The sequence below is a fragment of the Pongo abelii genome, chromosome 2 (assembly GCF_028885655.2).
Source record: "Pongo abelii isolate AG06213 chromosome 2, NHGRI_mPonAbe1-v2.0_pri, whole genome shotgun sequence".
Lineage (NCBI taxonomy): Eukaryota > Metazoa > Chordata > Mammalia > Primates > Hominidae > Pongo > Pongo abelii.
This window is the reverse complement of record NC_085928.1, coordinates 140,239,490-140,266,183: the sequence shown is the minus strand read 5'-3', so window position 1 is coordinate 140,266,183 and position 26,694 is coordinate 140,239,490. Positions and strand designations below refer to the sequence as shown.

The 26,694-nt window shown below is 37.5% G+C and overlaps 1 long non-coding RNA gene across 1 annotated transcript in view; it reads right to left on the bottom strand.

Moving 5' to 3' along the window:
* LOC129058639 (uncharacterized) overlaps positions 1–26,694 on the bottom strand; it is a 40,798-nt gene that overhangs the window by 1,232 nt on the left and 12,872 nt on the right. The gene's annotated exons all lie outside the window — the stretch shown is intronic.

Here is a 26,694-nt window from a genome sequence, read left to right as displayed (position 1 = left end):
AGCCAGAGAGGAGAGCTTGTCATTGTCTAGTGATGAGCTGCTACTCAGCTCTAGCTGACTGTGACAATGAGGAATGCTGGCCCAGTATTGCCAAGTATTTTCCAGGTTTTCAAAAAAGCTGGAAAGCTTGATTTTAGGGGAAATCTTCCAATCTTCCAGTGAGTTAAATAGATAACTTAGAATGCAAGTGAGCAATCTCACTCCTAAATATCTACCCAAGAGAAAGGGGTTATGTCCATAAAAACATGTGTAAGAATGCCCATAGCAGCTTTATTTATAAAAGCCAAAAAATGAGAAACAAGCCAACTGTCCCTTATTTAATGTTGGCTCCCTAAATTATCATCCAAACTACCTGTTGATAAAGACAAAGCTGAATCAAGAACTATCCTGACAGAGTCTCTGTAGTGTGACAGAGTCTCTGTAGTGTGATAGAGTCTCTGTAGTGTCTCAGAGTGGTAAGGACCAAGTCAGGATATTTATTGATAGCTTGAAGTGCTTTAAGGTGGGTCTTTCAGTGTAAGAGAGTAGGTCTTGGTTAGGAGCAGAAAAGAATATGATAATTAGGATTGATGGACACAGCAAGGCAAGCTAAAGGGTTTAAAGCAACTAAAGGTGTAAATTATTGTTTGTTGATTTCTATTGAAGAGTTTCAAGAATTTCCTGGAATGAATAATAAAGTGGTTTGTGACTTTTATCTTCCTAGACAAGAGTTTCTTAAAATAGTAAAATGATCCTGATGATGCCATGCCGGTGGAATAGTAGAGTCATGCTAACGTAGGTAGTCAACTGTATAAATGTAGATGGTTTGGGTTCTGATCTTCAATAAGAGAATGAATACATTGTGACATATTTATAAAATTGAATACTACATACTACTCAACAACAAAAAATTAACAAACTATTCCTATACACAGTAACATGGATGACTCTTATAGGGATGATGATGAGTGAAAGAAGCCAGATGCAGAAGAGAAAACAGTGTGATATGTTCAAGAACATACATAAAGTGTCAAGAAGAGGCAAAACTAATCTATAGAGATAGAAGTCAGAATAGTGGTTACCTCTGAGGAGGTAGGGCAGGTGGTAGGTGTGGTATTACTTGGGAAGCAGCACAAGGGAAATTTACAGTGTTGAAAATATTCTATAACTGAGTGGTGATTACATGGATATACATATGGTGATTGAGCAATCATTGAGCCCTATACCTAAGATTAGTATACTTTATGCACTTTCATATATGTCTTACCTCAATTAAAAACATATATACACACAAAATACCACCAATCTGCAAGAACACACTCAAATAACAAGATTTCCATTACACTCATTGAAACAGCTGTCCATGTTGGGGGTGAAGAGAAAATAGAAGTGAGGTATGGGAATAAAAATATTATGAAAACAAACATATAAGAAATGGAACCCCACCTCTACTAAAAATACAAAAATTAGCTGGGCGTGGTGGCACATGCCTGTAATCCAGCTACTCAGCAGGCTAAGGCAGGAGAATCGCTTGAACCCGGGAGGCGAAGGTTGCAGTGAGCCAAGACCGCACCACTGCACTCCAGCCTGGGTGACAGAACGAGACTCCGTTTCAAAAAAAGAAAGGGACTTTTCAGAATCAAAGGTGGCAATGCATCCTAAATTATAAATAGTTAATGATTAATTCAACTCTGTCCTTTTGAGATCTAAAATAATGTATATTTAAAAGATTTTTTAAAAGGTAAAACCAACTATAAAATGTACATGTGTCAAATATTTTGATTAACTCATTAATCAGTATGAACCAGTTACGATGCTACAGTGGGAACCAGTGAGATGCTATGACCAGTTCAAAAGACATTTAAAGAGCAGAAACTTACACAAGGGAATAAAAAATTATGAAATAAATTTCTAAACAGATGCAAAAAAGATTTAAACAGATCTATCTATCTATATCATCTGTCAATCATCTATATGTAATAATCAATTGCATATCACTAAACACAATGAATTTATATGTCTCTGGACAAGAATCACTTATATTATTTGTTTTCTATAACTAGCAGAATTATTTTTAAAAGCAGCTCAGACAGTGAAAAGAAGTGATAACCTGGATGGGTGAGCTAGAGTGAAAAAAAAAACCTTTAAAATTTTGTTTATTATTCTTTTTCTGAATACACACATACACACAAATTTAAAACTGGGCAGTCTGAGAAAAAACATAGACACAGTCCTATTTTAGCTCAGGAACCTCAAAATTTCAAGCACTGCTTTGGAATGTTAAAAGTTGAGGGTGCAAAAGAGCCTCAGAGGTCATCTATTTTAAAAAGGCCTCAAACTACAGGAATGGCACTTTCTTATAGATTCTTGGCCACCAGTCAGCAAGAGGGATACATTTTAAGAGACAGCCTGGTCTTTGAAATGTTCAGAAATTACCCCACCTCAGCCACCCTTCTTTTTGCTGGTATGCCTAACCCTGATTCTGAAATCTGGTCTCATTGTGTAATATAGAAGAATCTCACATGATAGGTCATTGTCTGGACTTCTGATAAAATATCAGGATGTCTTTTTCATAGTCATCTAACTTGCTAGGTTTCTGTTTCAGGCAGTGGGATAAGATATAGCCTAATTCTTGATCACGAGCCAGGAGGAAAGGCAGAGAACTCTCAATTTCACAAAAGGAACAAAGCTTCATTTATAGCACACCACTGCGCATGATAGAATTTCATGAGTCAGTCGATAAGGATAATTAAACTGTGTAGGTCAAGGACTAGACACAACAATTCAACCTCCAGAAAATCCATTAAACAAAAGCATAAAGAGCATTATTTAAAAGCTGTAATATTTAATTATTGCTGCATTTTAAAAATTGCTTTATTGCTGCTAAACAATGTTGAGAAAATAATAAAAGCCCAAATTCTCAACAATGTTATTTCATCAAAAAAATCAACTTCAAAACATACTAACAATAATCTTTTTTTTTTTTTTAATTCACTGTGTAAATTCCCTACTTTTGTGCTTTGCTTCTGCTGTTTCCTCTTCCTGAGCTGGCTTCTTGTCTCTCTTTTTGAGACGGAGTCTAGCTCTGCTGCCAGGCTGGAGTGCAGTGGTGCCATCTCGGCTCACTGCAACCTCCACCCCCCAGGTTCAAGCTATTCTCCTGCCTCAGCCTACCGAGTAGCTGGGACTACAGGTGCGTGCCACCACACCCAGCTAATTTTTGTATTTTTAGTACAGACGGGGTTTCACCATGTTGGCCAGGATGGTCTCGATCTCTTGACTTTGTGATTCACCTGCCTCGGCCTTCCAAAGTGCTGGGATTACAGGCGTGAGCCACCGCACCTGGCCTCTGGCTTCTTGTCTCTTTAAAACATCTCTTTAAGATTATTTTTTAGGTAACCCTCTCTGTGGATCACAGCATGCTAAATTTTCCCCCATTCTGAATCTTTTTAGTACTTTTTATTTTATTTTTATTTTTAGAGATGGGCTCTTGCTATGTTGCCCAGGCTGGAGTGCCATGGCTGTTTTGAGGCATAATTATGGCATACGACAGCTTTCAACTCCTGGACACAAATGATCCTCCTGCTCCAGCCTCCCAAGTAGCTGGGGCTACAGGTGTGCCCCACCAGGCCCACTTTTGGCAACTTTAAGGCATAGTTTCTTCTAGCACTTTAAAAAATATCGACTTTATTAAACTATAGTTCACATATAATGCTACCCATAGTAAATGTAAGTTTGAAGGGTTTTGTCAAATGTATACACCCTTGTAACCACCACCATAATCAAGGTACAGAATATTTCCATTCCCCACAAAATTTTATCATGCCCTTGTAGGTAATTCCATTATATCACCACTTCTGCCCCCAGACAGCTCCTGATCTGCTTTCTGTCACTGTAGATTAGTTTTACCTGTTCTAGAGTTTCATATAAATGGAATCATATGATATGTACTGTTTCGTGTCCAATTTATTTGGCTCAGCATAATGTTCTTAAAATTTACCTATGCTGTTCTGTCAGTATTTTATTCCCTTTGCTTGCTGAGTTGTAGTCTGTTGTACAAATAGATCTCAACTACTTGATCCATTCACCTACTGTTGGAGACTTAAGCTGTTTCCATGTTTTGCTACTATAAAAAGCTAATATGAACATTTTTGTACAATATTTGTGTGGACATATATTTTTCTTTTTAAAAAATTGATCGATTAATTTTATTGCATATATTTAAGGTGTCTAACATATTCTGATATACATATAAATAGTGAAATTACTATGGTCAAACAAATTAACATATCCATACCTTACATAGTTTATGTGTGTGTGAAAAGAGCACATAAAATCCACTCTTAGCAAATTTTCAGTATATGACACAGTATTGCTAACTATAGTCCTCATGCTGTACATTAGATACCTAGACTTATTCATTCCACATAACTGCAAGTTTGTATCCTTTGGCCTACACTTCTCAATTCCCTCCCTCTCCCTACCCTTTGTAACCACCCTTCTACTCTCTACATATACAATTTCTTTTTGATTGTGCAGACATATATTTTCATTTCTCTCTTACACACGTATGCATACATATATACCAGCTATATATGTGTATGTACCTACATATGTATAACATACACATATGTATGATTGTATGGTAAATATATGTTTAACTTTATAAGAAAACTGTTGACCTGCTTTTCAAAGTGTTGTACCATTTTACATTCTCACCAGCTGTATATGAAAGTTTCAGTTATTACACATTTCCATCAACACTTGTATTGTCAGATTTTCTTATTTTTGTTATTCTAGTGGATGTGCAGTGATATCCATTACAGCTTTAATTAGCATTTACCCGAATGCTAATAATGATGAGCATGTTTTCATGCGCTTATATAAAGTAGGAAGAAGCTAGAGGATGGGTGGAGTCAGATTATGAAGGAACATCTAGACAAGCTAAGTAGACCAGCATTTGCCAGATCTCTCCTCAGGCCCTTAAAACAATTTCTGGAACCACTTTCACAGAAATATATAATATTGTAAATAATTTTTTGATTTATTTTTGATCATTTAATCATTTGTATGTGCATGACAATTGAATGAACTGAAGTAAAATATATAACTATTAAAAAGTTTATTTTAGGTACATTATTTAATATCAGTAATATATGAAGACAAGCCTTGCCTATTCCCCTATTAAGAATGCATGCATGCTGTTCAATTTAAACTCTATAAAAAGTGTGATTTGTCAGCTAACAAATTAAAATATGACATATACTGTGTTTGGCTTTGGAACCTAGTATATACTGAAATGTGGAAGTGAAATTTAATTTTATTCTGTGGGATCAAAATTATTCAAATTGTTTTCATGGCCTGATATTTGAAATTCCTGTTTTACTTTAAGATATCAACAGGTTTGTGTTTATCTTTTTTATGTTTTGCTTCTTAATGGCATGATGGGAGATAAGGTTTCAGAATTCTCTTGGAAAATAACACATGGCAGGAATGCATTATTTTCATTCCTGCAAATTAAGAGCCAAATGGAATATAATTGTCACTATGCTGTCCATCTTTTTAACACTGTTTTTGTAACTATTTGATGCACTTTCAAAGCTTTTGATAAGAATCATGCAATTTACAGATCTATTGAGGTTCTATTTGAGGCAAATTAATAGTGATATTATTATTATTATTTATTATTATTTGAGACAGAGTCTCACTCTGTCACCCAGGCTGGAGTACAGTAATCTCGGCTCACTGCAACCTCCACCTCCTGGGTTCAAGCGATTCTCCTGCCTCAGCCTCCTGAGTAGTTGGGATTACAGGCACCACCATGCCTGGCTAATTTTTGTATTTTTAGTAGAGATGGGGTTTCACCATGTTGGTCAGGCTGGTCTTGAACTCCTGACCTCGTGATCTGCCTGCCTCGGCCTCCCAAAGTGCTGGGATTACTGGCGGGAGCCACCATGCCTGGCCAATAGTGATATTATTTTTTATTTTTATCAGCTTATTATATTTCAACACTTATATTCAATAGGCTTTCTGTCTTTAATTAATGGTCCATACAGCTTAATAAATTAGTATAAGGCAAACATCCTTACAACCACCATTCATGTCAGAAGACAGAGACTCTCCAAATACTCCACAAATCTTACACATTTTCAGTCCCAGTTTCAACTCATCCTTCCCCCAACAGTAAGCACTGTCTTGACTTTACGATATTCACTTTCTTATTTTTCTGTACAGTTTCACAACCCAAGTGTGCATCACTAAACTGCCATTTAGTTTTGCTTGTTTTTTTTTTTAAAGTTTGCCTTTTGAGTCTTTTAATTTATAGGTTTCTTCTTCCTCCCTCTCTTGCCTTGCAATTATTTGTTGTAGAAACATGATTATTTCTCCTGTGTTTTCCAACAGTCTGGGTTTACTGATTATATCCCCTTTTCACAGGTTCCTCTGCCCTCTGTATTCCTATGAATTGATATTTGGATCTTGAAAACTAGTCAGATTCAAGTTTGGTTGTTTTAGCAAGACTGTTTCACAGGCGATGATGTATATACTTCATCAGGAGGCACACAAATGTTTCGTTGTCTCTCTTTCTGTGCCCTGAGCAGCTATGGTTGCATATTGCCCAAATGATTTAATTATTTACAAATTGCAAAACGGCAGTATTCCTATTCTCACATTCCTTCTTCATTTATTTGCTGAAAATTTTAATGAGAAACTTTGCCTTATCTACCATTTGATTATGCAGTGATAGAGTTCATACAGGAAAGGAAGGATAAATAGTTCTTTCCTTTTATTTACTTATTTCCAAAATAAGTAATTGGTTTACTAGCATCTCCAAGGTGATCAATTAGCGCATGCATGCGTGTGTGTGTGTGTGTGAGAGAGAGAGAGAGAGAATTGACTCATTGATTTATACATATTTCATATGTTTAGAAATCTGACAGATACTACCCTTATTCATGCTAAAATTATCTCATTTTGGGGCCAACTCTGAGTTGGCTCCCAAGTCTACAAAAGATATATTTTAGAATTCTTTTTAACAAGAATCTGGCTGTGAGAAAAGACCACAAAGGAAATAAGAATTTTGCACCAAAAGGATTTGCTTTGGCTCATCTAGCAATTTTGTTTTATAGTCTGTACATGCCCTATTTTACTAGAAACTGAATTATGCTTCATTATTTTTAGTCTCATGACTGTGTGAGTGGCAGGATTTACCAAAGACAAGCAGTATCAGAATGTGAATTACAGAATCTCTACCTAACTTCTAGAGAAATAAACATTGTCTGACAGGTGTAAACTATCACTCTTATTGGTAAATAACCACAGCTGGCCTTGAAGGGGACCCACTTTCCTCTCTCAGTGATGCATAGCCAGGCTTTGACAATAATTCACAGTCTCTGGAACACAGCGCTGTCTGGGTTCATTTATGTCCTCAAACCTCTTTGTCCTTAATTGCAGCCTCCCTTGCTAGGCTCTATTTTTAACCCCTTAGAAACTATGGTAAATGTTTGGTTTTTTTTACTAAAGTATTCTAAACATAAATAAATAAAGAAGTATTATAAACATCTGTAGAATGACTATCTAGAATTCCCAAATTGTATTATTTTGTAGTATTTGCTTCAGACCATTTTAAAAAAGAAAAAATATAATAAATACATAGTCCCCTTAATTCTCTACACTAGTTCTATTTACCTCCCTCATTGCAGAGGCAACCACTATTTTGATGTTGATTCGAATGATTGAATGAATGTTGATTCATTCTATGCATATTTTAATGCTTATGTTCCATGTCTAGATCTATGAAAAATATTTAGAATTGTTGTGCCTTTTCAAAGTTTTATAAATGTTATTATACTATATGGCATCTCATCCACTAACTTGCTTTTCTCACTGGATGTTTCATTTTGGGAATCTATTTTTGTTGCTTTTTGAGACATGGTCTTTCTCTGTCACCCAGGCTGGATTGCAGTGGCACAATCATGGCTCATTGCTGCCTTGACTTTCTGGGCTTAAGCAATCCTCCCACCTCAGCCCCTTGAGGACCTGGGGCTACTGGCCATGCCACCACACCCAGCTAATTTTTAAATTTTTTGTAGAGAGGGGGGTCTCATTGCCCAGACTGGTCTTGAACTCCCAGGCTCAAGCGATCATCCTGCCTTGGCCTCCCAAAGTGCTGGGATTACAGGTGTTAGCCACCATGCCTGGCCTGGAATCTATCTATGTTAATACACCTAGTTTATTAATATTCATTGTTGTACCCATTCTCTTGCTAATGGGCATTTATGTTTCAATTTTTTCCTATTATAACACGGTGCTTCAAATAATATTCTTAAATATGTATGTGGGAGAGTTTCTCTAGGGATAGATGAAGAAGCAGAATTTCTGGGGTACAGAGTCTCATGTATCTTCAACTGTATCAAATTACTCTCTGATGTGGTTACATATTTTTAAACATTTTATTGTGTGTATTTAAGGTGTACAGCATGATGTATGAGGTACATACAGATAATAAAATGGTTACTATAGTGAAACAAGTTAACATATCCATTATCTCACATAGTTACGCATTTTTTCTGTGTATGGCAAGAGCAGCTAAAATGTACTAATTTAGCAAAAATCCTAAATATAATACAATATTATTAACTATAGTCCTCATGTTGTACATCAGATCTCTAGACTTGGGCATCCTACGTATCTACTACTTTGTATCCTTTAACTTACATCTCCCCATTTCCTATCTTCCCTAACCCCCCATCTTTGGTAAACCACTGTTTTATTCTCCATCTCTGTGTATTTAACTTTCAAAAAAAGATTCCACGTATAAGTGAGATCATGCAATATTTTGCTTTTTGTGTCTGTCCTGTTTCCCTTGGCATAATGTCCTCCAGGTTCATCCATGTTGTTGCAACTGGCGGGATCTCCTTCTTTTTTAAGACTAAATGATATTTTGTTATATATATAATGTTATATATAACAGTTTATTTTTCATTTGAACCTATTAAATTTAATTTTGAAGATTTTTATTTTCAAATTACTTTGATCATTACACATCATGTATCAAATTTGAGTTATTAGCATGTCCATCACCACAAAAATGTATCATTTCTTCGTGATGGGAACATTCAAAATTCTCTCTTCTATCTACTTAAAGATATAAAATAAATTATTGTTAACTGTAGTCACCCTACGGTGCTACAGAACACTAGGACCTATTCTATCTAGCTGTAACTTTGCATCTGTTAACCAGCTTCTCCCTATTCCCACTTCCAATTCTTTCTCAGCTTCTAGTAACCACTTTTCTACTTTTTACTTTTATGAGTTTCACTTTTCAGCTTCTACATGTGAGTGCCAACATGTGATGTTTATCTTAGTGTGCGTAACTTGCTGCATTTAACATAGTGTCCTCCAGGCTCATCCATGTTGTTGTAAGTGACAGGATTGCATTCTTTTTGAATAGTATCCCATTATATAGACATACCACATTTTCTTTATTCATCTATTGATGGACATTTAGGTTGATTCTATATCTTGGCTATTGTGGGTAGTACTGCAGTAAACATAGGGATGCAGATATCTCTTCAATATACTGATTTCCTTTTCTTTGGATATGTACTCAGTAATCAGATTGCTGGATCATGTGGTAGTTCTATTTTTAGATTTTTGTGGAATACTGCTTTTCATAATGGCTATACTAAGTTACATTCCCACCAATAGTGTACAAGGGTTTCCTTTTATCTGCATCCTTGCTAGCATTTGTTATTTTTGTCTTTTTGGTAACAGCCATTCTAACTGGGATGAGAATGTGGTTTTCATTTGCATTTCCCTGATGAACAGTGATGTTGAAGCATTTTTTCATATATGGGTTGGCCATTTGTATTTCTTCTTCTGAAAAATGTCTATTCAGATCATTTGCCCATTTTAAAATCAGACTAATATTATTTTTAATGTTGAGTTTTCTGTTTCTTGTATATTCTGGATATTAATCCCCTTGTCAGGTGAATAGTTTGCCAGTGTTTTATTCTCTTCTGCAGGTTATATTTTCACTCTGCTGATTGTTTCCTTTGCTCTGCAGAAACTTTTTAGTTTTATATAATCCTATTTGTCTATTTTTGCTTTTTTTGTCTGCTTTTGAAGTCTTATCTGTAAAATCTTTATGCAAACCAATGCTATGAAGCATTTCCCGTATGTTTTCTTCTTATAGTTTCGGGTCTTACATTTAATTATTTAATTCAGTTTTAGTTAATTTTTGTAAATGGTGAGAAATAGGGATCTAGTTTCATTCTTTAGCATATGAATATCCAGTTTCTCCAGCGCCATTTGTTGAAGAGGTTGTTTCTCCCACAATGTATGTTCTTGGTACCTTTGTCAAAAATCAGTTGACTGTATGTATGTGGATTTATTTCTCAGGTCTTTAGTCTATGTGTCTGTTTTTATACAACTACTGTGCTGTTTTGGTTACTACAGTTTTATAGTATATTTTGAAGTCAGGTAGTGCAGTGCCTCCAGCTTTGTTCTTTTCACTCAGTATTGGTTTTATTGCTGTGGCTCTTTGGGGTCTTTTGTGGTTCCATATGAATTTTATGATTGTTTTTTCTGTTTCTGTGAAGAATGTCTTTGGTGTCTTGATAGGGATTGCATTGAATCTCTAGATTGTTTTAGGTAATATGGTCATTAGGTTGTTTCTATATCTTGGCTATTGTGAACAATGCTGCAATGAACATGGGTGTGCAGATATTTTTATGAGGTGATGATTTCATTTCCTTTATGTATATACCCAGAAGAAGGATTATTGGTTCATATAGTAGCTTTTTTTTTTTTTTTTTTGAGACAGAGTCTTGCTCTGTTGCCCAGGCTGAAGTGTGGTGGCACGGATTTCGGCTCACTGCAACCTCTACCTCCCAGGTTCAAGCGATTCTCCTGCCTCAGCCTCCTGAGTAGCTGGGATTACAGACGCACACCACCATGCACAGCTAATTTTTGTATTTTTGGGTAGATATGGGGATTCACTGTGTTGGCCAGGCCTTAAACTCCTGGTCTCAAGTGATCCACCTGCCTCGGCCTCCCAAAGTGCGAGGATTATAGGCGTGAGCCAGGGTACCCAGCCAGTAGCTCTATTTTTAATTTCTTTAAGAACCTCCACAACGTTTTCCATAACAGCTGTATTGATGTGGTTATATTAATTTACATGTCCATCAGAAGGGGTTCAAAATTCCTTTTTCCCCATTTCTGGTATATCATACCTTCTAATTTTTGCCAACCTGATAGATATGAAATGGTACCTCATTGACGTTTTAATTTTTATTTGCTTGATTACTAAAGTTGAATACCGTTTTATATACTTGTTGGCCATTCTTTTTTTTTTTCTTCTGTGAATTGTTGGGCAGTGTTCTTCAAATTGCTGAAGGATGATCAATGTAATGAGAAAAGTTGAAGGTGGAAGATCACTTATACACTGGCACAGATTTCCAGTAGTCCTCACTAGTCTCCTCCCAGCTTACATATTTATCTTAAATCTGTGTGTCTCTTCCCCCTTCCTCCTGTGCATTTATTGTGTGAGGTATCTGAGAGAATAATATAAGGCAGATGAACTAGAATAAGGAGGAAAGATAATAAGGAAATAAGCTCAAAATTAAGAATAAAAAGAAATATAATAGAGACTGCAATCTATTGGGGTTTAGCATTATAAAATCCCTATTTTGTTCATTGGATTGAGAAGAACACTAGTTTAATATTTTACTAAGGAACTAGAAAGGGAATCATAGAATTTAGATTTTAGGCTTTGTCTTTATATTTTGTAACTTTGCGTTTTAGAGTGTCCACCTCTTTCATGGCCTCTGAAGGTATATCTTTGGTATTTGAGGAAAATGAACAGATTATTGTCTGGGGTGGGTTGTATATGGTTAAGAATGGGGCTATGGAAGGGGGTTCTAGGTGTAATTGCTGGTTCTGTCACTTACTAGCTTTGACAACTTGAAAAGTTTTGTAACCACTCCAGATTTCATTTCCTCAAGATAACAAATAGCACCTACTTCATAGGATTGAAGTAACAATTAATGGAGTAATATATGTAAGTACTAAGAACAATGCCTAGACTATAGTAACTACTCAATGTCAGTTACAATTATCATCTTGAAAAGTAACACATAAATGAAAATATACTATATAAATGCAGATTCTTATCTTGAGTGCAGAACTCTGAGAGTTCATATGACATTCCTAGAAGTAGATATATTTTTTTTTCATGGTTGATAGGAACACCGGTAACTTTAGGGTAATTTATGTGGAAATGATTTCATCCTGGTGTTGGATAAAAGACGGCTATGTTATGAAAGCATTCGTCTATTCATTCATCCATCCATTCACCAAGCATTTATTAGAGAACTGCTTTGTGCCATGAATGCCCTGTGCAAGAAAATGGAGGAAATAAAAAGTTAAATGATACTTAGTATCTGTTATTAAGGAGATAAGTAGGAGAAATAGCCACATGAGTAAATTTATTAATTTAACAAATTTTAGAACAGTGAGAGCACAGAGGAGGGAGTTGCCAACTCTACAAGAATATATTAGGAAAGCTTCTATAGAGATGTAAGTTAGGAGGAAAGGAGACCTTCCGGTGCCTTTAAAATTCCACTAGGAAGTTGCTATTGGACTAAGCCAAGGGGGTACTTCATGGTTAGAGGTGGTATTGGAGAGGAGAGGCCTGGGAATAATGTCAAACCAAGAGGATGTTTAAACCAAGTATTCTGTGGATTCATTGCCAGGAAAGAAATGCAAGGTGGTCACTGGAAGGTTCCAAAGTCATAACCAGGAATATGAAGTATGGTCAAGTTCAAGGCAGGACCAAGGCCCATCTGGAAAATAATCAGTGAAGTTAGAAGTTCAGCTCAGAGAAACAAAAGGAAGTTTGTTTTTGAGATCTAGCTGGAGATTTAGGCTCATTCAGTCAATGAGCCTCTTTGGCTGTGCTTATTATCAGCCGTGGGGTAGTGTGAAGTTATTTCAAGGAACTCTGCCAAGCTGAACAGATGCTGCCTAATTTGCCAGCTCGTAAGTCTGGTTTTCTGGTTATTTTTCCTCTTTATTCTAGTTCATGTGGGTACTCTTATCTTTAGCACAGTTTTTCTATGTCCTAAAAGTTTTTAAGTCCTCCTTAAAAAGAGATCTGTTTCCATTGAGTCATATTCAGGCAGTAAAATATATAACTTGTCTGTATTATGTGAAATATATCCTATGGAAATTGTGTTTACTAGGGTAGATATAAAATTACATCATCCTGCTTAAGGGCTTAATGAGGGATTCCAGGAGAAAGTGACCAAACTGTGATGATTCAATGTTGAGGGTGGCCCAAAAGAGAAAGGTGCTCACTGTCGCAGCTACTGGGTTAATGGGCCAGATTTAAATGCTGAAAACATGTCCAGTGCTGAAATTTATCACCAAATGCATGCCAGAACAGTGGCCCACTTGGCAAATAACCTACATCCTATGCCTTGCCTTTCTATTTGTGCTATTAATTTGCTTTCCGTGGATCAATGACTACAAAGTGTGAATCAGTCTCTACAGGAATGGCCAGCTTGCTGGCAGGGCAGTAGCTCTTCTGTAACTTTGACAAAGTTCACAACTGGGAAGAGATAATTAAATCCAAGCACGAAACTCAGACATCTTTGAAAGCTTCCCATAAGGTTACCTTCTGCTTCAGGATTTGAGGCTGAATTCAAAGGTCATCCTCTGAAAAGTCAGAAACCATCCAAACTGACCACATTTAAGATAAATAATACTACTAATGAAATCCCCAGAGAGCTTTCTTATCATTAATTCAAGGAACATCTGTTTGTCTCTCTGCATATCCCCTTAGTAAATTACTTTTGCCCCTAGACAAAGATATCTTCTGTCACCCCGCCAAGTCCTTAACTACACACTGGGTCTACATTAAGAGAAGAACACAGATGGATAGTAATTGCTGCCATAAGAAAGCTTAGCCTCCCTGAATATGGGGAAGTTAGCTTCTTTGTGGGTTAGGTCTTTCCTGGAATCCATGGCCAGGCATAAGACAGAGGTTCCCTGAATCTAAGATACTAAACTGGGAAGGAAGAACCTTGCTCACACACTAAGGATAGTCTTAAAGCCTATCTCAAATATTCTCCCATAGTGGGGAAGCTTAGGAGGGACTAGAGAGTCCAGCCTAATCTATCTAAGTCCTATGGCCTGACCGATCAAGGCAAGTTGTCTGTGGGTAGGTGCCAGGGGGCAATGGAGGGGCATGGTCTGGTATTCAATAGAGTTGAATGAGAATCCAATACAAAGAGAAGCATTTAAGTTAATGTCATGAGCAGGTGTGTGAGAGGACATTATGGGCAAATCTTGAGATATGCTATGGCCAGTTTTCTGTCTTCCTTTTGCCCTATGTGGGGCAATGCATAGGAAAGTCAGACCCATTAAAAGGGACAAGTATGGGAAGTGTTTTGACCCTCTTTGTTCAATTTGCTTTACATGTTCTGGTAGATCCTGTTTCCAAAGTGTAAGGCAGCATTCCATTGCTGTCCTTTCAGCCACTCCTTACTTAGTGAACCAAACACTGAAGTGAGATTTGATGTGCCCAGGAACCCATTGCATCTTCTCAATCTTGGTTCACTGGGGCTAGGCACTGAAATATGGGACTGAGGATAGGATCTTTGTGGGCAGCAGAGAATAGTAAAAATTTTGTGGATGCACATGGAAGGGAAGGTGGGTATTACAGCATAGGTGATGGGGCAGATGATCTCTGTCATCTAGAAGTAGTCCTAGTAGAGGTCATCCGGTCCTTGTTGTGAGTGAGATGTTAACAATGGAAGGGGAGTCAGATGGAGGATAGCACTTTGAATTTCTCGATGCTTTTGGCATGTAGCTCTTCTTGAACTATACGTACCACATCTTAGTACAGAATAGATCCTAATGATTGTGAAAGGTAAGATTCTAGATGAGGTGCTACTGTGAATCATATCCACATGCCATGATAATTAGATCAGGCTTTGACTGTAGGAGTGTTTTCTCAGCAGCTATAGACATGGGTGAACTTCGAACCTAGATTTTGTGCTCTATCTGATAAATGGTCTATAGGAGGTGGGAAGTGGAAAGGCAAATGAATTTTTTTGTTTTTTTAGTAGAGCCCTATAAAATAGAAATAGGCTATCAAAATCAAAGAGTGTGTGGCTGGCTCTTCCATGAAGAGGGGTAAGTTCCTTGAGAGGAGGACAATGGTAGAGAGGGGACATATACATTTTCTTGAGGATATTCACAAGCAGGATAGTGTCCTTGTATGGGGAGGGGACAGTCTGAAATGAAGTGCATTGCCATAATGTTTCATTTAGACTTAGAGTTGGGAACAGCTACATCATCTTGGCTTATTTCTCTCAAAGTCTCTGAAGATTATGTTTAATCAGTTATCCAGGGTAGTTCTAGGATGACAGCATTTCAGATTGTGAAACAAAGCAGGTCATCCTACTAGATTAGTGGCCTTTGCAACCCTTGACCCCTGGGCCTTATCTGCATAGCTCTGAACTCTAGCAGGAGCTACTGCATCATCTTTGTCACCTGAAACTGGGGAGGGATAGCCAGGGGTCTTGTGCCAAAGTGTCCTAGGGCCTGGTGCCCTCACTTTGCCATCTATTTTAGGTTGAGTTTTCTGCCTGGTGGGGCCAGAGCTAGGCAGGGAGGAGCCAGGGATTCTACCTCAGGCTCTCAAGGATATATATCCTAGTCTGGGCCCACAGCAGTTCTATTGCCATCAATCAAAGAACACTCACATCAGGGAATTTTGTGATGCCAGGATTGGTGAAGAGATGAGATGGTCATCTATGTCCTGTGGTTCTCAAGCATGGAGAATCATCAAATCATCTGGGGAGTTTTGTTTGTGTGTGTGTGTGTGTGTGTGTTTTGCTTTTGGAGATGGAGTCTCGCTTTGTCACCTAGGCTGGAGTGCAGTGGCGTGATCTCGGCTCATTGCAACCCCTGCCTCCCCGATTCAAGTGATTCTCTTGCTTCAGCCTCCTGAGTAGCTGGGACTACAGGTGCCTACCACCACACCTGGCTAATTTTTGTATTTTTAGTAGAGACAAGGTTTCACAATGTTAGCCAGGCTGGTCTCGAACTCCTGACCTTAAGTGATCCACCCGACTTGGCCTCCCAAAGTGCTGGGATTATAGGCATGAGCCACCGCACCTGGCCTGGGGAGTTTTCTTAAGTTATAGAATTTAAAACCTCTGGAACTTGAACTATAAAAACAAAAAATTACCCCTCCTCCAGTGATTCTGATTATCAGCCAGGTTTAGGAAATACTGACAGGTAACAGCTTTTGGATCCAGGATGTTGAGTAGAAGGATCCTGTAGTTCAGGCAATTATTGACTTGCTAAACTTGTCAAGGTTGTAGGTGCCCTGGAGGTCCAGCTTTATGTGGGTCAGGGCCACCCAAAAGGCAAAGATCACAGTGTGTTAAGTTGAGGCTTCTGACCTATTTTATATGCATCTAGTTTCACATTCTTCTAGATACTTATGGAGCCCTTGTTTCCTGTTTCTAGATATACCCCAGTGATAAGAACTTGCCTTGGGATCCATTAGAGCTTACTTTTTCCTTAATTTTCAATTTTTGTGGGTACATAGTGAGTGTATATATTTATGAATTACATGAGACATTTTGATACAGGCATACAATGCATAATAATTATATCAGGGTAAATGGGGTACTCATCACCTCAAACATTAATCCTTTGTGTTACAAACAATTCAATCATACTCTTTTATATATTTTTAAATGTATAATTAAATTTTTTTACTATAGTCACCCTGTTGTGCTAGCAAATACTAGGTCTTATTCATTCTTTCTATCTTTTTGTATCCATTAACCATCCTACTTCCCTTGCACCCGCCAAGCCTACTATCCTTCCCAGCCTTCAGTAACCATCCTTCTACTCCATCTCCATAAGGTCAATTGTTTTAGTTTTTAGCTCCCACAAGTAAGTGAGAACATGTGAAGTTTGTCCTTCCGTGGCTGGCTTATTTCACTTCACATAATGACCTCTAGTTGCATCCATGTTGTTGCAAACGACAGGATCTCGTTCTGTTTTATGGCTAAATAGTACTGCATTCTATATATGTACCGCTTTTCTTTATCCATTAATCTGTTGACAGACACTTAGTTTGCTTCCAAATTCCAGCTATTGTGAATGGTGCTGCAGTAAACACAGGACTGCAAATATCTCTTTGATATACCAATTCTTTTGGGTATACACCTAGCAGTGGGATTGGCATGGATCATATGGTACTTCTATTTTTAGTTTTTTGAGGAACCTCCAAACTGTGTTCCATAGTGGTTGTACCAATTTACACTCCCAACCACAGTGTACCAGCCTTCCCTTTTATATACATCCTTGCCAGCATTTGTTATTGCCTGTCTTTTGGATATAAGCCATTTTGACTAGGGTGAGATGATATTTCATTGTAGTTTTGATTTGCATTTCTCTGATGATCAATGATTTTGTGGACTTTTTCATATACCTGTCTGCCAGTTGTATGTCTTCTTTTGAGAAACATATATTTAGATCTTTCACAAATTTTATAATCAGATTATTATATATTTTTTTCCTATAGAGTTGTTTGAGTTTCTTAAATATTCTGGTTATTAATCCCTTGCCAGAAGAATAGATTGCAAATATTTTCTCTCATTCTGTGGGTTGTCTCTCCACTTTATTGAATGTTCCCTTTGCTGTGCAGAAGCTTTTTAACTTGATGTGATCCCGTTTGTTCATTTTTGCTTTGGTAGGCTATGCGTGTGGGGTATTACTCATGAAATTTTTGCCCAAACCAATGTATTGAGAGTTTCCCCAATATTTTCTTGCATTCATTTCATAGTTTGAGGTCTTAGATTTAAGTCATTAATCCATTTTGATTTTATTTTTGTATATGGTGAGAGATAGAGGTCTAGTTTCATTCTTTTACATATGGATATCCAGTTTTCCCAGCACCATTTCTTGAAGAGAGTGTGCCTTCCCCAGTGTATGTTCTCGGGGCTTTTGTCAAAGATGAATTCACTATATGCGTGTGGACATATTTGTAAGTTCTGTATTCTGCTCCATTGGTCTATGTGTCTGTTTTTTTATCCCAGTACTATGCTGTTTTTTTTACTATGTAATTTCTCCAGTTTTGTTCTTTTTGCTTAGGATGGCTTTGGCTATTCTGGATCTTTAGGGTTCCACATACATTTTAGAATTTTTTTCTATTTCTGTGAAAATGTCATTGGTATTTTGATAGGGATTGCATTCAATCTATAGATTGCTTTGGGTAGTATGGATGTTTTAACAATATTGATTCTTCTATTCTATGAACATGGAATATCTTCCCATTTTTTGGTGTCTTCTTCAATTTCTTTCATCAGTGTTTTATAATTTATATTTTAGAGCTGTTTCAATTCTTTGGTTAATTCCTAGGTTTTTACTTTTATTAAATATGATAAAATTGACTATTATAAATAGAATTCTTTTTAAATTTCTTTTTCAGGTTGTTCACTGTTGGCATATAGAAATGCTACTGATTTTTGTATGTTGATTTTGTATCCTATGACTTTACTGAATTTGTTTATCACTTCTAATATTTGTTTAATAGAGCCTTTAGGTTTTTCCAAATATAAGACCATGTCATCTGCAAGCAAGGATAATTAACTTCTGTCTTTCCATTTTTTGACGCCCTATATTTCTTTCACTTGTTTAATTGCTCTATGTAGGAATTCCAGTACTATACTAAATAACAGTGGTGAAAGTGGGGATCCTTGTTATGTTCTTGATCTTAGAGGAAAGGCTTTCAGTTTTTCCTCATTCAGTATGATATTAGCTATGGGTCTGTCATATATGGCCTTTATTATGTTGAGGTATTTTTCTTCCATACTCAGTTTTTTTAGGGTTTTTATCATGAACAGATGTTGAACATTATCAAATGGTTTGTTAGCATCAATAGAAATGATCATATGGTTTTTGTCCTTCATTCTGTTAATATAACATATGACATTGATTGATTTGCATATGGTAAACACTCTAGCATCCCTGTGATAAATCCCACTTGATCATGATGAATGATCTTTTGAATATGTTGTTGAATTCAGTTTGCTAGTATTTTGTTGAGAATTTTTGCATCAATATTCATCAGGGATATTGGCCTGTAGCCTTCTTTTTTTGATGCATCTTTGTTCAGTTTTGGTTACCAGTATAATACTGGCCTCGTATAATGAATTTGAAAGTATTCTCTCCTCCTCTATTTTTGGAATAGTTTGGATAGGATTGGTATTCATTTAAATGTTTGGTAGAGTTAAGCAGTGAAGTCACTGGGTCCTGGGCTTTTCTTTGCTGGGAAATGTTTTATTATGGCTTTGATCTCATTATTTGCTATTGATCTGTTCAGGTTTTGGATTTCTTCATGGTTCAATCTTGGTAGATTTTATGTGTCTAGGAATTTATCCACTTCTTCTAGATTTTTCAGTTTATTGGCATATAGGTGCTCATAGCAGCCACTAACAATCCTTTGAATTTCTGTGGTATCAGTTGTAATATTTCCTTTTTCATCTCTGACTTTATTTATTTGTGTCTTCTCTTTTTTTCGTTAGTCTTGCTAAGAGTTTGTCAGATTTACTTACCTTTTCAAAAATCCAACTTTTTGTTTCATTGATCTTTTGTATTATTTATTTTGTTTCAATTTCCTTTATTTCTGCTCTGATCTTTATTTTTTTTTCTTCTACTAATTTTGGGTATGGTTTGCTCTTGCTTTCCTAGTTCTTTAAGATGCATCAGTGGGTTACTTGAAGTTTTTCTTCTCTTTTTTTTTTTTTTTAGATGGAACTTCCCTCTGTCGCCAGGCTGGAGTGCAGTGGCACGATCTTGGCTCACTGCAACCTCCACCTCCTGGGTTCAAGTGATTCCCCTGCCTCAGCCTCCCAAGTAGCTGGGACTATAGGCCCATGCCACCACACCTGGCTAATTTTTTGTATTTTAGTACAAACACGGTTTTACCATGTTGGCCAGGCTGGTCTCGAACTCCTGACCTCATGATCCACCTGGCTCAGCCTCCCAAAGTGCTGAGGTTATAGGTGTGAGCCACTGTGCCTGGCCAGTTTTTCTTCTTTTCAATGCAGGCACTTGCAAGTATAAACTCCCTTCTTAGTACTGCTTTCACTATATCCCATAGGTTTTGGTATGTTGTGTTTCCATTTCCTTTGTTTCATGAAATTTTCCAGTTTCCTTCTTAATTTCTTCACTGACCCACTGGTGATTCAAGAGCATATTATTTAATTTTCATGTATTTGTATAGTTTCCAAAATTCCTCTTGTCATTGTTTTCTAGTTTGTGGTCAGAGAAGATGCTTGATCCTATTTCATTTTTTAAAAATGTTTTAAGATTTGTTTTGTGATCTAACAATTGGTCTATGCTTGAGAATGATCCATATGCTGAGAAAAAGAACATGTAGTCTGGAGCTGTTGGATAAAATGTTCTGTAAATATCTATGAGGTCAATTTAGTATACAGTGCAGACTAAGTCTGATGTTTCTTTGTTGGTTTTCTGTCTGAATAATTTGTCCAATGCCAAAAATGGAGGTGCTACACTCTCCCAATATTATTGCATTGGAGTTCTTCTCTGTCTTTAGCTCTAATAGTAATTGGTTTTTGTATCTGGGTGTCCCAGTGTTGGGTGCATGTATATTTATAATTGTTATATCCTCTTGCTAAATTGACCCCTTTATCACTATATAACCTTCTTTGTCTCTTCTTACAGTTTTTGTCTTGAAATCTACTTTGTCTGATATAAGTATAGCTACTTCTGCTCTTTTTGGGTTTCCATTGACATGCAATATCATTTTCCATCCCTTTATTTTCAGTCTTTCTGTATCTTTTTAGGTGAAGTGTATTTCTTATAGGCAAGAGATCATTGAGTCTTATTTTTTATCCATTCATCCACTATTTATTTTGATTGGAGAGTTTACATTCAATGTTATTGTTGATAAATAGACTTACTCCTGCCATTTTGTTATTTGTTTGCTGGTTGTTTTGTGATCTTCTCTTCCTTCTTTCCTTTCTTCCTGTCTTATTTTTAGTGAAGGTGATTTTTTTTTAGTGTTATGGTTTAATTTCTTGCTTCTGTGTGTGTATATATATGCATTGTACGTTTTATTTGTTGTGACCATGAGGCTTGAAAATACTAACATAACCCATTATTTTAAGCTGATAACAAATTAACAGTGTAAAAATACACAAACAAGGAAAAAGAAAACAAATGACAAGTCTAGATCTTAACTTAATCCCCGCTTTTTAACTTTTTGTTGTTTCTATTTACATTATATTGTACTATCTGTGTCTTGCATAGTTGTTGTAGTTACTATTTTTGATTGACTCATCTTTTAGTCTTTCTATTTAAGATAAGAGTAGTTTACATACCACAATTATAGTGTTATAATAGTCTGTGTTTTTCTGTGTGCTTACTATCACCAGTGAGTTTTGTACTTCAGATGATTTCATATTGCTCATTAGTGTCCTTTACTTTCTGTACTCCCTTTAGCATTTCTTGTAGGATAGGTCTGGTGTTGATGAAAAATCTCTCAGCTTTGGTTTATCTGTGAAAGCCTTTACTTCTCCTTTATGCTGAAGGATATTTTTCACTGGATATACTATTCTAGGATAAGTTTTTTCCTTCAACACTTTAAATATGTCATACTACTCTCCTGCCCTGTAAGGTTTCCACTCAAACGTCTGCTGCTGGCCAGGTGTGGTGGCTCATGCCTGTAATCCCAGCACTTTGGGAGGCTGAGGCAGGCGGATCACTAGGTAAGGAGATTGAGACCATCCTGGCTAACATGGTGAAACCCTGTTTCTACTAAAAATACAAAAAAATTAGCGGGGCTTGGTAGCAGGTGCCTGTAGTCCCAGCTACTTGGGAGGCTGAGGCAGGAGAATGGCGTGAACCCGGGAGGCAGAGTTTGCAGTGAGCCTAGATCATGCCGCTGCACTCCGGCCTGGGAGACAGAGCGAGATTCTGACTCAAAAAAACAAAAAAACAAAAAAAGTCTGCTACCAGATGTACTGGACCTCCACTGTATGTTATTTATTTATTTTCTCTTGCTGCTTTTAGGATCTTTCCTTTATCCTTGACCTTTGGGAGTCTGATTATTAAATGCCTTGAGGTAGTCTTCCTTGAGTTAAATATGCTTGGTGTTCTCTAACCTTTTTGTATTGAATGTTGATATCTTTCTCTAGACTTGAGAAGTTCCAAGATATTATCCCTTTGAATAAACTTTCTACTCCTATCTATTTCTCTATCTACTCTTTAAGGCCAACAATTCTTGGATTTGCCCCTTTGAGGCTATTTTCTAGATCTTATTGGTGCGCTTTATTCTTTTTTTACTCTTTTTTCTTTTGTCTCCTCTGACTGTATATTTTCAAGTAGTCTGTCTTCAAGCTCACTAATTCTACTTGATCAATGCGGCTATCAAAAGACTCTGATGTCCTTTTCAGTATGTCAAGTGTATATTTCAACTCCAGAATTTCTTCTTGGTTCTTTTTAATTCAATGTTTGCAAAATTTATCTGATAGAATTCTGAATTCCTTCTCCGTGTTATCTTGAATTTCTTTGAATTCTCTGTCTGAAAGGTCACATAGCTCTGTTTCTCCTGGATTTGTCCCTGGTGCCTTACTTAGTTTGTTTGGTGAGATCATGTTTTTTTGCATGGTCGTGATGCTTGTGGATGTTCATCAGTGTCTGGGCATTGAAGAGTCCAGTATTTATTGTAGCCTTCACAGTCTGGGAATGTTTGTACCTGTCCTCCTTGGGAAGGCTTTCCAGGTGTTTGAAAGGATGTGAGTGTTGTGATCTAATCTGTATCTGCATTAGGGGTCACCCCATGCTCAGTAATATTGTAGTTCTTATAGATTGTAAAGGTATTACCTTAGTGGTATTGGATAAAATCCAGAAGAATTCTCTGGATCACCAGGCAGAGACTCTTGTTCTCTTCCCTTACTTTCTCCCTAACAGAGTCTCCCTCTCTGTGCTAAGCCACCTGTAACTGTGAGTGGAGTGACACAAGCACCCCTGTGGCCTTCACCGCTGGGACCGCACTGGGTCATATCTAAAGCCAGCACAGCACTGGGTCTTGCCAAAGCCCACTGTAACTACTTGGCTACCACTTACGTTTGCTCACAGCCCTAGGGCTCTACCATTAGCAGGTGGCAAAGTCAGCCAGGCTTGTGTCCTTCCCTTCATGACAGCAAGTTCCCACAGGCTTAGGGTGCACACAGAGATTCCATGCAGGAGCTAGGGACTAGAGTCAGAAACCTTAGAAATGTACCCAGTCTTCTATTATATTGCAGCTGAGTTAGAACTCAAACCATGAGACACAGTCCTTCCTACTCTTCCCTTCCCTTTCCATAGGCAAAGGAGCCTCACCCTGTAGCCACTACCACCACAGGCCCACTGGGAGTACTAACAGGCTACTGCTGATGTTCACTTATGGCCCAAGCACTATTCAGTCAGTTTGTGGTAAATGCTGCCAGGCCTAGGACTCACCCTTAAGGGAAGTGTGCTCTCCAGTGGTCCAGGGTGGGTCCAGAAATGCCATCCAAGAGCCAAGGCCTATAATTGGGAACCCCAAGAGCCTACTTGGTACTCTACCTGACTGTGGCCAAGCTGGTACCTAATGTGCAAAACTAAGTCCCCTTAGTTTTCCTTCTGTTTTTCTCAAGCAGAAAGAGTCTCTCACCATAGCCACTACAGTTGGGAATGTGCTGGGTCTCACCTGAATCCAGCTCATCTCAGAGTCTTATTCAAGGCCCCTGGTATACTACCTGGGTATCACTGTTGGTTATGCAGGGCTGAAGGGCTGCTTAGCTAGAAGGTGATGGATCCCGCCAGGACTGAGCCCTTCCCTTCAAGGCAGTGGGTTCCCTTCTTGCCCAGGGTGTGTCTCAACATATTGTCTGGGAGCTAGGGCCTGGAATGGGGGCCTTACGACTCTTACCTGTGCCCTGCCCTACTGTGGCTGAGCTGGCCCAATATGCACGACAAAGTCCTCTTTACTCTCCCCTCTTTTCTCAAGCAGAAGGAAGGAGTCTCTTTTGGAATGTGAGCTGTGCTGCCTGAGTTTATGGGAGGAGTAGCACAAGCACTCTCTTAGCCACTTCGGCTGGCTTCTTAGTAGGTGGTGTACCCCTCAAGTCCACTGATTATGAAACCAGCTCAGCACTATTACTCTCCTAGGGGTTGCAGTCCTTGTGGCCTAGACTGTCTTTCAAGTTTATTAGGGCCCCAGAGCACTTTAGCCCATGGTGATGAGGCTTGCTGAAACTCAAGTTCTGACCACTGGGATGGGTAATTTCCCTCTGGCTAGGGCTCATCTAGATGCTCCCTCCTTCAGCACACACTGGCTGACTTCTGCTGGGTTTTCCTTTCTGCTGTGATAGGACAGCACTGAGTTGAATGCAAAGTCTCACAATCGCTGCTCTTTCTCTCTTACAAGTGCACAGATTCTTTCTCTGTACCATGCAGCCACTGCCAGGGGGATGGGGGAGGAGTGGCATCGGCGATTCAAGACTGTCTTTACTACCCTCTTCAATGCCTCTTTCAGTGATGTGAAGTTCAAACCTGGTACTGTGAGTGCTCGCCTGATTTTTGGTTCTTAGGAAGGTGCTTTTTGGGTGTAGATAGTTGTTAAATTTGGTGTTCCTGTTGTGGGGGACAAGCAGTGTGGAGCCTTCTATTCAGCCATCTTCCATTAGAGCTCATTTGTGGTGGGCAGGTGGGTTAGGGGGACAGCTCCTCAGCTTCCTGGTCTGATGATATTTCCTAGTGGTTATCAAAAGCCTGATGTTCCAAGAGTCTATCCTTGGTTTAGACATGGAGGTGGGTAACTGCCATCCTTCGTTTCATAAGAATGTGTTGTCATTTACATCTGAGGTTAGAATTCAAGTAGGTACAGGAAATTCCTAACCAATTTCCTCTCTTAACTGGCCAGGCAAGGTCAAATAAATAGGGAGATGAAAAAACTGAACAGTAAGTTTATATAGTCAGAGGAAGTAGTAGTTATAGTGGAGATGTTGGTGATGATGGTGATATGGGTCATCTGGGTAACACTGATGCAGCCATGATGTAGGAATAGCAGGTGTAATCTTGACAAATGCCTGTGATGACAGTTTTTGCCTGGGGCTGGCTTTTAATTGATCTTTTTCACATGATAGGTGGGTGAGTCAGCTACTTTTAAAAGGCTAAGAACAGAGTGGACATGTAGAAATCAAAATTTTATAAATTAAATATTTCCACTTTGATTCATACTATAATTTCAGAGACATTCAATCTTTATTTCTGAATGACCTTTCATTGTCAGTGATGGAGTATTTTAGCCTTAAGTTACAATGCCCTGTTGCCTCTGTAACATATAGTTATTTTGTAAAGAAATTCCTAAATGATTACAGGAACTCATATTTAAACAATCATTTTGTAAAGAGTAATTGTCATATTTGACATATTTCTATTTTTCATCAGATGAAATTTTCTTATACTGAGAGTTCTAAGAGAAATATACTATACTATCCCAAGGCTACATAACTTATGAGGAATAATATTTAAAAGGATTAAGAGATAACTTATTTGTATATTCCATTTTTTTCCTTTGGGTGTTGACAGTTTATTCATTTAGAAAATGAAAAGAAATAGCAAAAATGTGATAATGATATTCTAGACATTAAAATGAGAAAAATAACATTTTGTAGCTACATGAAAATTTTTCTCTGGAGTTTAAAATGCTGAAGAGAATAATAGAATTATTCTCTCATCGATGAGAATAATTTCATTTACAGTCAATAAAAATATATATTCCATCACAAACTCTCCATTGTAAATGTAAATAAGATATGCTATGCAATAAATCTCTAAACAACCTACTCCAATAATTAACATTATTTTATTTTCCTTTTTAGTATTTTTTGTCATCATCATCCTGTGATTTTTTTTGCTGAGCAATATTATATGCCTGGTTCCATGCTGGACTTTTATATATATGATCCCTTTTAATGCTCACAACAGCTCTATGTGGTATCTGTAATTGCCTTGACTTTACAGATAGAGAAACTGAGACTCAAGAGATTTTAAACAACTCAACCAAGTACAGTGGTGCACACAGGAATGACCCCAGGTCTAAGATCATGTTCTCAAATACTGCACGATATTTGACCACAAACATATGTAATTTTCAAGGAGTATCTGAAGTCATTTAAAAAAATTCTTGTAGCTGTTTTATTTATAGTAATATTATATCACAAACATTTTCCGTGTTTGCCACATAACTTCTTAATCAGACGTCCTGTGCACATTTGCTCTGAGCCTCCACTGGGGTGCACTGCCCTCTAGTGGAATTCTATTCTTAAGAAAGTTTTTGCCCTCTTTCTGCACCCAGGATAAAAAGTTGTTTTCTTGTTGCATAACTATTTATTGTTACTGCTTTATTTTGAACATGATAAAATGTTACAAGGTCTTTTATCTTGTATTATTTAATGTAGAGAGATATGATTATTCCTATTTTGGGGGGTATGTGGAAAATAAATTGAACCCCAGAGAAGTTCAGAAATGTACTTCAAGAAAGAATTCATTGTTCCTGGCATTGAAATAAACATGGCGCCACTATTTCCTGAAGTTAACAGGATATTTAAAGCATCTCTCCTAAAATTACAT